At 42.4% G+C, this 8,623-nt stretch overlaps 1 long non-coding RNA gene across 1 annotated transcript; it reads left to right on the forward strand.

Moving 5' to 3' along the window:
* Positions 1–5,881: 5,881 nt before the first annotated feature.
* On the forward strand, positions 5,882–7,911 carry LOC310828715. The gene is made up of 2 exons (XR_014557084.1): positions 5,882–6,592; positions 7,027–7,911. It is a non-coding gene; the product is annotated as an uncharacterized lncRNA (long non-coding RNA).
* Positions 7,912–8,623: the final 712 nt, after the last annotated feature.

Consider the following 8,623-nt stretch of genomic DNA (forward strand, 5'->3'; position numbering starts at 1 on the left):
ATGGGAGAAATCATGACTCTTTTTGTCCTGAGCAGTCCCTTCCACATCCAGTTCAATATTTCCTACTTTTATTCTCAAATCTGGTTCAACATCAATGCTTGTGTAAATGCTAGTGGCCTACTACATTTTGTATAAACTCATTCCAAATGTTACCGTATTTATCCATTCTTGTAACTAGAAGCCATTGGTCTGAGTCCTACCCTCCAGAGCAGGAGAAAACACTGGAGACATTTCTGGAGGCCTCTGACAAAGAACTGATACCAGAAGTAAAACATTACATCACTGAGCACCTCCGTGATTTAGGGACTAGTTTCAGAGATTACTTCTCTGCACCAAATCCTGAAAACTCATGTATAGGAATCCTTTTGACTGTAGTGATGTACAACTAACAACTGTATCTGCAGAAGAACAAGATGTACTTGTTGACATGACTTGTAATGATTCATTGAAATCATTTTTCAAATAATGTAGACTGGATCAATTCTGGGTAATGGTTTTTGCTCGTTATATAGGTGAAAAACTTTGAAACACCTAGTTCTGTTTTGCTCCACATCTCAGCAGCGTTTGATACCATCGACCATAACATCCTTCTGGACCGTCTTGAGGGGCTGGGAGCTGGGGGCACTGTCATACAGTGGTTCCACTCCTTCCTCCTGGGCCGTGTTCAGAAAGTGGTGGTGAGGGATGAGTGTTCAGACCCCTGGGCTCTCACTTGTGGGGTGCCTCAGGGTTCTGTCCTCTCCCCCATGCTTTTCAACATTTACATGCAGCCACTGGGAGAGATCATCAGGAGGTTTGGGCTGGGTGTTCATCAGTATGCAGATGATACCCAGCTCTACCTCTCTTTTAAATCAGAACCAGTGAAGGCGGTGAAGGTCTTGTGTGAGTGTCTGGAGGCGGTTGGAGGATGGATGGCGGCTAACAGATTGAGGTTGAATCCTGACAAGACAGAAGTACTGTTTTTGGGGGACAGGAGGTGGGCAGGTGTGGAGGATTCCCTGTTCCTGAATGGGGTAACAGTGCCCCTGAAGGACCAGGTGCGCAGCCTGGGAGTCATTTTGAACTCACAGCTGTCCATGGAGGCACAGGTCAAATCTGTGTCCAGGGCTCCATCTGGTACGTTTACCAGCTCCATCTGGTACGTAGGCTGAGACCCTATCTGCCTGCGGACTGTCTCGCCAGAGTGGTGCATGCTCTGGTTATCTCCCGCTTGGACTACTGCAATGCGTTCTACGTGGGGCTACCTTTGAAGGTGACTCGGAAACTACAACTAATCCAGAATGCGGCGGCTAGACTAGACTGGTGACTGGGGGCGGCCGCCGAGACCATATAACACCTTCTTGAAAGACCTACATTGGCTCCCAGTATGTTTCCGAGCACAATTCAAAGTGTTGGTGCTGACCTTTAAAGCCCTAAACGGCCTCGGTCCAGTATACCTGAAGGAGCGTCTCCACCCCCATCGTTCTGCCCGGACGCTGAGGTCCAGCGCCGAGGGCCTTCTGGCGGTTCCCTCATTGCGAGATGCAAAGCTTCAGGGAACCAGGCAGAGGGCCTTCTCGGTAGTGGCGCCCGCCCTGTGGAACGCCCTCCCACGAGATGTCAAAGCGATAAACAACTACCTGACATTCAGAAGACATCTTAAGGCAGCCCTGTTCAGGGAAGTTTTTAACGTGTCATATTTTACTGTATTTTTGGTTTCTATGGAAGCTGCCCAGAGTGGCTGGGGAGGCCCAGCCAGATGGGCGGGGTATAAATAATAAATTATTATTATTATTATTATTATTATTATTATTATTATTATTATTCTAGCTTGTCAACATCATTCTTAAACTGTGGTGCCCAGAAGTGAGCACAGTATTTCAGGTGTGGACTAGCCAAGGCAGAATAGAGTGGTTATACTTTTGCATCACACTGTGGACTCATGTTCAGCTTGTGGTCCACCAAGACCCCTAGATCCTTTTCACATGTACTGCTAGTAAGCCAATTGTCCCCCATCCTATATATGTGCATCTGGTTCTTCCTGCCTAAGTGCAGAACCTTACATTTGTCTTCGCTGAAATTCATTTTGTTAGCTTGCGCCCAGTTCTCTATCCGTTAAGGTCATTTTGAATGCTGATTTTGTCTTCTGTGGCATTATCTATCTCTCCCAGTTTGGTGTCATCTGAGAAATTGGTGAACATGCCATCAGTTCCTTCATCCAAGTTGTTTACAAAGATATTGAACAACAACGTGCCCAGGACAGAACCCTGCAGCATTCCACTTGTCATTTTTTTTCAGGATGGTGAGAAACCATTAGTGAGATCATAACTCTGGATTACAAGTATATCTGGTTAAACCATAAGATCAAATTTGATTATTCACAAAAAATGTATTGTTGAAACAGACTGAGGCATAAACAAGGAGACACATACCCAGTTTTTTTATTCCCATGTGGCTCCAGGACTGGGGTCTAATCCTGGCCTTACAACTGTCAGCAGGAAGGTGGAAAAAATTATGTACACTGCAGCTGCATCAGCTATTTATAGAGATTAGCACAGCAATAAATCACTGGATTTATAAACTTCTTGCAGCTTTAATAATTATCCACTTGTATAGGATTAGCTAAAAGAGGTTTGTAAGTGGCTGGGATGGCAGATCTATCTTCACAGTATGACACAGCAGCCTTGGAGTTACAAGACCAGTTCCTATGGGAGCCATGAAAGATAATGTGGGGATTTAAAACAAACCTCTCCAATTTTGCTTGTCTTCATTCTTCACACACTGTGCCTCAGGTAACAAGCCACACGGCTGACAAGATTTCAGTGCTATTTCTTTATTACATTTTAATCTCACCTTTCCGCCAGGGGAATCAGGGCACCATGTAGTCCACATACACAAACCCACCCACCTAGGTTTATTCTCCTGTCAACCTGACTTGTCCAGGGTCACAGAGTGAACTTCAGGGTTTCTGCAAGATCCCAAGTTGGTTCCTCAGAAGATATTCCCTCCAGGGTCCAGACCGGAAACAATCCTATTTCCACACAAGAATTTCCACACAATTTGCCTATCCGCAACTCCCGAATTCTCCAATAACATTGGAACAATGTGTTACAGTCAGTGCTTTTTTTCCTTAAAAAATGTTTAGGGGTGCTCTCATTTTCCTACTCATATTGGTATACTGCCCCTCCATGCGGCCAAACTTAGATTCACAAAATGTTCAGGAATATATGCATACCCCTGCGTCCCCCCAGAAAAAAAACACTAGCTAGAGTTATGTGAAGCAGAATTCCTGATCTGGACCTTGTGCAAAATAGGAATAAATACGTTCTCCACATCAAAAAAGGTGTTCCAAAGTTTTACTGCAAACTATCTTTAAGCTCGGGACGCGGGTGGCGTTGTAGGTAAAACCTCAGCGCCGAGGGCTTGCCGATTGCGGCGAGGTGAGCTCCCGTCTTTCGGTCGCAGCTCCTGCCCACCTAGCAGTTCGAAAGCACCCCTAAGTGCAAGTAGATAAATAGGTACCGCTTTATAGCGGGAAGGTAAACGGCATTTCCGTGTGCTGCGCTGGTGCTGGTTCGCCAGAGCAGCTTCGTCACGCTAGCCACATGACCCGGAAGTGTCTCTGGACAGCGCTGGCCCCCGGCCTCTTAAGTGAGATGGGTGCACAACCCTAGAGTTGGACACGACTGGCCCGCAAGGGCACCGGTACCTTTACCTATCTTTAAGCTTGTTACACACACACACAATATTACAAATCAACACATTGCTCTTAAACAACTAGCAGTGTGGTTCAGTTTTCTTCAAGTTCTTACTTGTTAACATATTCGAAGAACTATTTTCTCTCTAGTCCTAAGATTCAGAAAAGCAAAAGTTGCTTCTTATGCTGGCAGCATTTGAGAGAGACTCAGAGATGAGTCATCAATTCACATAATATTTAAACAAAGAATCTGCCTTCTTGTTGCAGCTTTAGCTGCAAAAGCACCTTTTCCCCTTCTTTTGTATTCGCTATAGTTCCCTGCAAGACATATAGTCTGCAAATACTAACCTCCACTAAACTTCATAGACAAGAGACCGTTCAAGTGTTCTGATTTTCCAGGGACAGTCCTGGTATTACAGAAGCCATCCCAGTTTCTGACTTGATCCTGGAATGTCCCGCTGTTCCTTTTTCGTCCATGTCTTAGACAACAATTGAAACTGGTTTGTGTGTGTAGGTGCAAAAACAGAGTCCCATTTACAGTGGTGCCCCGCAAGATGAATGCCTCGCAAGACGGAAAACTCGCTAGACGAAAGGGTTTTCCGTTTTATGAGCTGCTTCGCAAGACGAATTTCCCTATGGGCTTGCTTCGCAAGACGAAAACGTCTTGCAAGTTTGTTTCCTTTTTCTTAACACCATTAATACAGTTGCGACTTGACTTCAAGGAGCAACTCGTAGAACGCAGTGTACATAGTAGCCTTTTTTGAGGTTTTTAAAGACTTTGGTGATTTTTGAAGCTTTTCCAAAACTTCTTTTGCAGCCATTTGGTAAGTTAAGCTTTTAAAACTTTTTTTGGGGGGGGTTGGATTTTGGGTTGGGGTGTTTGGAATTCAAGGACTTGGTGTTGGGGAGGGGTTTGCAAGAATCTGGAAGCTTGTGTTTTTTTTCTGCATTTTTATGATTTTCTGTGACGATTGGGCCACTCTGCTGTTTTTTTAAAAAAATTCTGGATTTGAATTTCTGTGTGCTGGGTGGCTGGGGGAACAGTTGGGGAGGGGGTTTCAAGAATCTGGAAGCTTGTGGGTTTTTTTCTGCATTTTTATGATTTTCTGTGACCTTTTTTTTAGAGGTCTTCCCATCCGTATAAATGGGTCTTTGCCATGTGTGCTTATTTTTTTATTGTTTCAGTTTTGTTTTAACTGTATTTTATTTTTGTGTTTTTTTTTAACTGGGTTTGTTTTTGTTTTTGCTGGTTTTTTGCACATTGCCTTGAGATGTCTGTGTAGAAGGTGATTAATAATAATAACCGCCACAACAGCAACTTGTAAAAGAGACAGACTAATTCACGCAGGCACAGCTGAAGTAGTTCTACAGAAAGTTATGCTTACAGCAGTCTCCCCTTCAGCTGTTCTGCATTGTCTGAGAGAGACAAGGTCAGGTTTTTTTTGCCAGAAGCTATCATTTGTCTGATGGGTAAAATCTGAAAGAATGCTCCTTTGAATATTCGAAAATGCACTTAAGAACAGAGGAAAGGGCCTTATATCAGTTTGCACTTTATCCATTAGCTGTCAGAACTCTCCAGGATCTTAAGAGGCGAAGGTCTCCCCCATCACTTGCTACGGGCCATGGTCACTTCCCTCCTATTAAGCCTGAAAAGCCACAGGGATTTTTAATGAATTAAATGCTTATATTTTTAAAAGTGGGAGATATATATACCCCACTTTTAAAAATATACGTAATGGCACTTCCATCAGGTGGGAGAAGCAGGAGCAGCTGGAGGGAGACTCAAAGTGGAACTGAGAGAAAGATCTAGCAAGAGGAGAAGGACAGGAGAGTAAGAACAGGGTGGGGTGAGGTTGGGTGGGAAATTAAGTTCTAGTCAATTTTTAATGCTAACCTACCTAATCTGGACTTTCTGAAACAATATGCAAACCAGAACACAGCTATCCTTCAAAATTCTCCAAATTTTGGTAATGCAACTCTCTAACTGAATAGTGCACACAATGCTTAGGTATTAGGGGAAAGCTTCCATAAAAATGAATATATTTGTGAAAATTACATACATAAATGCATTATATTAGAGAAATTGCTTGCAAAAATGTGTTGCAAAAAATGCATATTTATATATTAAGAGAAATGTGCACATTGTTGTGAGAACTATTTTTAAAAAAGAAAAAAATGACAAACTGACATAGAGAACTGATGCATGGTAATTAACCAGTTAAGATATGGACAGATTAGTTGATACCTAGGCTGCAGAGGTAACAGGATGGGTGACAGTGGAGGGAGTCCCCTGGAGCGCCTCTGGAGCTGGGCAGTGGTGTCCTGGGCAGTTTCACTTGCTGGACGAGATCTAGGACTGTGGAGGGCAAGATGGCGCAATGCAACTATAAATCCTGGTTGTAGCAACAGCCACAACAATTGAGATCTGCCAGAGAGCACTCTGCCTGCTCCCTCTGCCCTGGTACCTCACCAGAAGGGGACAATGACAAGATCCCTCGGGAGTTTGTGGATTTTCCTTCCTCGGAGGACTTTAAGCATTTTAAGCAGAGATTCCTGCATTGCAGGGGGTTGGACTAGATGGCTCTTGGGGTCTCTTCCAACTCTACCATTCTATGAATCAGTGGCTGGATCTATACACATTTTAAAATGCTACAGAAAACACGTTATAAAAGCTCTTAATGGATAATCCCATTGGCGACGGATCACAGCTCTAAAGTGCCATCTGGTGCCGCATCATTTATAACGCAGTTATAACTATATAATTGACGAGTGTCGCTGAGTCCTATGATCCTATTATCATGCCCCTGGCTAAAGCTGAGACAGTCTGTGATTGATATGAGAGGAGTGACCAAGATGAACAATCATGGTGCCTTTTCCACTGATGAAGATCATGATTCCCTCTGACATTATGCTCAGGTTAGTCCAATTGGATTTGATGATTAATGGACCACAGAAGCTTTCATTTTGACTTTGTACTATAATGCACCAGCTGTTTCTAATGTTCTCACCAGCCCCATATTATAAAATAGCTTCAGGGATACTTCTGGCAGTATCTGCCACTGGTGCACTTTGCCAAAATCGAACTTCTCTACAGATGATTCTTTTTAACAGAGTAGCAAATTGCTTGAGGCAGTAGGATTGCTTAATTATGAAAGTATTTAGCTAAAAGTTTTTTCATGTTCTGGAGGAAGGTTCCATTTGATTAGGAAGTATCCTTGCAATGCTGTGAGTTATTATAACTTTATTGAATTGTATTAATTGTTCTGATGCACTTGCTGCTGCTGTTTGCTTTATTTATACACTAGTGTGTTTGATAGTATAGCGATTGCAATATTTCTTGTACTTTGTAGTGTTGTCATTATTATTGTGAGCCACTTTGAGCTCAACATTTGCTGCTTGGAAAGAAGAATACAAATATCAAATCAAAATTGGGGTTGGAAGCTCTCCCCCTCTCCATGGGAGCCATAGCAGAGCGAGCCTGAAGAGTGACACATAAGTAAAAAAATGGAGAATGTTTTTGTGTTTCGTTTTAACAGATGAATAAAACAACACATAAAGGGCAGTGGGGCGGGAGGATAACAACAGAAAGAAGAAAAACAACCAGCCTGAGTTGGAAGAATAACAACACAGTGGAGAGGAGGCAGGTGGGTTCTGCTTTGAGTGAAGGCAGAAATGAACTGAAGGACCAGCAGAGAAAGGCGCCTTCATGGCGGGGAGCAGGGGAAGCTAATCTAGACAGACCAGTGGTCATGGCAGCTTTCACCATATCTTCATTAAAGCTTGACAGGTTTGTCTGGTGCAAGATGTGGCATACAGGCAACTGAGCATTCCTGAAAGTGTTCAAAGGCTTTGTGCTCCCTCCTTGAACTCTGTGCTCAGCTATGTCTCTGTATGCCATGTAGTGCCTTTGCTAAATTAACATTTGCATTAAGAATAAAGTTTGAATGCAGAGCTGTTTAAGTCTCAGGCTAGCACTCAAACTATTCAATTATCTAAGGGTTTAGGAAATAGAAAATTGGATTTATTCAGACATTAACCTATTTGCTTTCCCTGTGTCTCCTCACTGATTTTTTTCCTCTTTTTAAAAAACCCTCAAGTGAACTTGAAGGATTTGCCAGCTGTTCACCTTCAAAATGAGGTTATTTTCTAGTACAGCCATATAATAAAGGTGTTTCTGTTGAGGTAACTAGTACTTGTTATGCTGTTTTGTGAATAAAGCTCTGTACTATCTTCAATTTATGTTTATTTTATTTAAAATCAAAATATTTTACATGAATAATCTTTCCCAATCTCCAATCCTGCTAAGGAATTTTTCAGTCTGAGTGCCAAACAATATTTAATTGAACTGCACTACTTTTGTGCTTTCAAACTGCTAGGTTGGCAGGAGCAGAGACCAAACAATGGGAGCTCACTCCATTGTGGGTTCGAATCCCCACAACAGGGTGAGCTCCGTTCACAACTGTGCAGATCCCCCTCCCTCCCTCTGGGATTTCTGTCCACCTGGGAGGGAATATGTTACAGTGGGGTGGGGGACATTTTGACCATTCAGCCCTTATTTAAATAGCATGGTGAAAAAGAGACTTACTCCAAAGGAAAGCATTGAAATTCTTAAAGCTATTGCATTCAGTAATTCAGCCATGATAGCAGTTACAGCGGCCTAAGGTAACCCGAATTATTTCCCTAATTGTTTTGTTTATTCTTTGCTTTATTAAATATAAGACTATAATAGAATCAGGTAACTGCTATGAAATCACAAATACATATTTGCTCATATGCTGTGTTTCTCTTAATTTGTCTCGGTGTGCACTGTTTTTATACTCCTTTCGTTCGGAATAATTAACCCAGTGGTTAGATTATACTTTTTTTTTAAAAAAATGTTTCATACTCTACTGTCTCCATAGAAATCAAGAGAGAACTGTTCTTATATCTTCTTATATAGATACGAAG

This window comes from Podarcis gaigeae (genome assembly GCF_964106915.1).
Source record: "Podarcis gaigeae genome assembly, chromosome: 12".
In the NCBI taxonomy this organism is placed as follows: Eukaryota; Metazoa; Chordata; class Lepidosauria; order Squamata; family Lacertidae; genus Podarcis; species Podarcis gaigeae.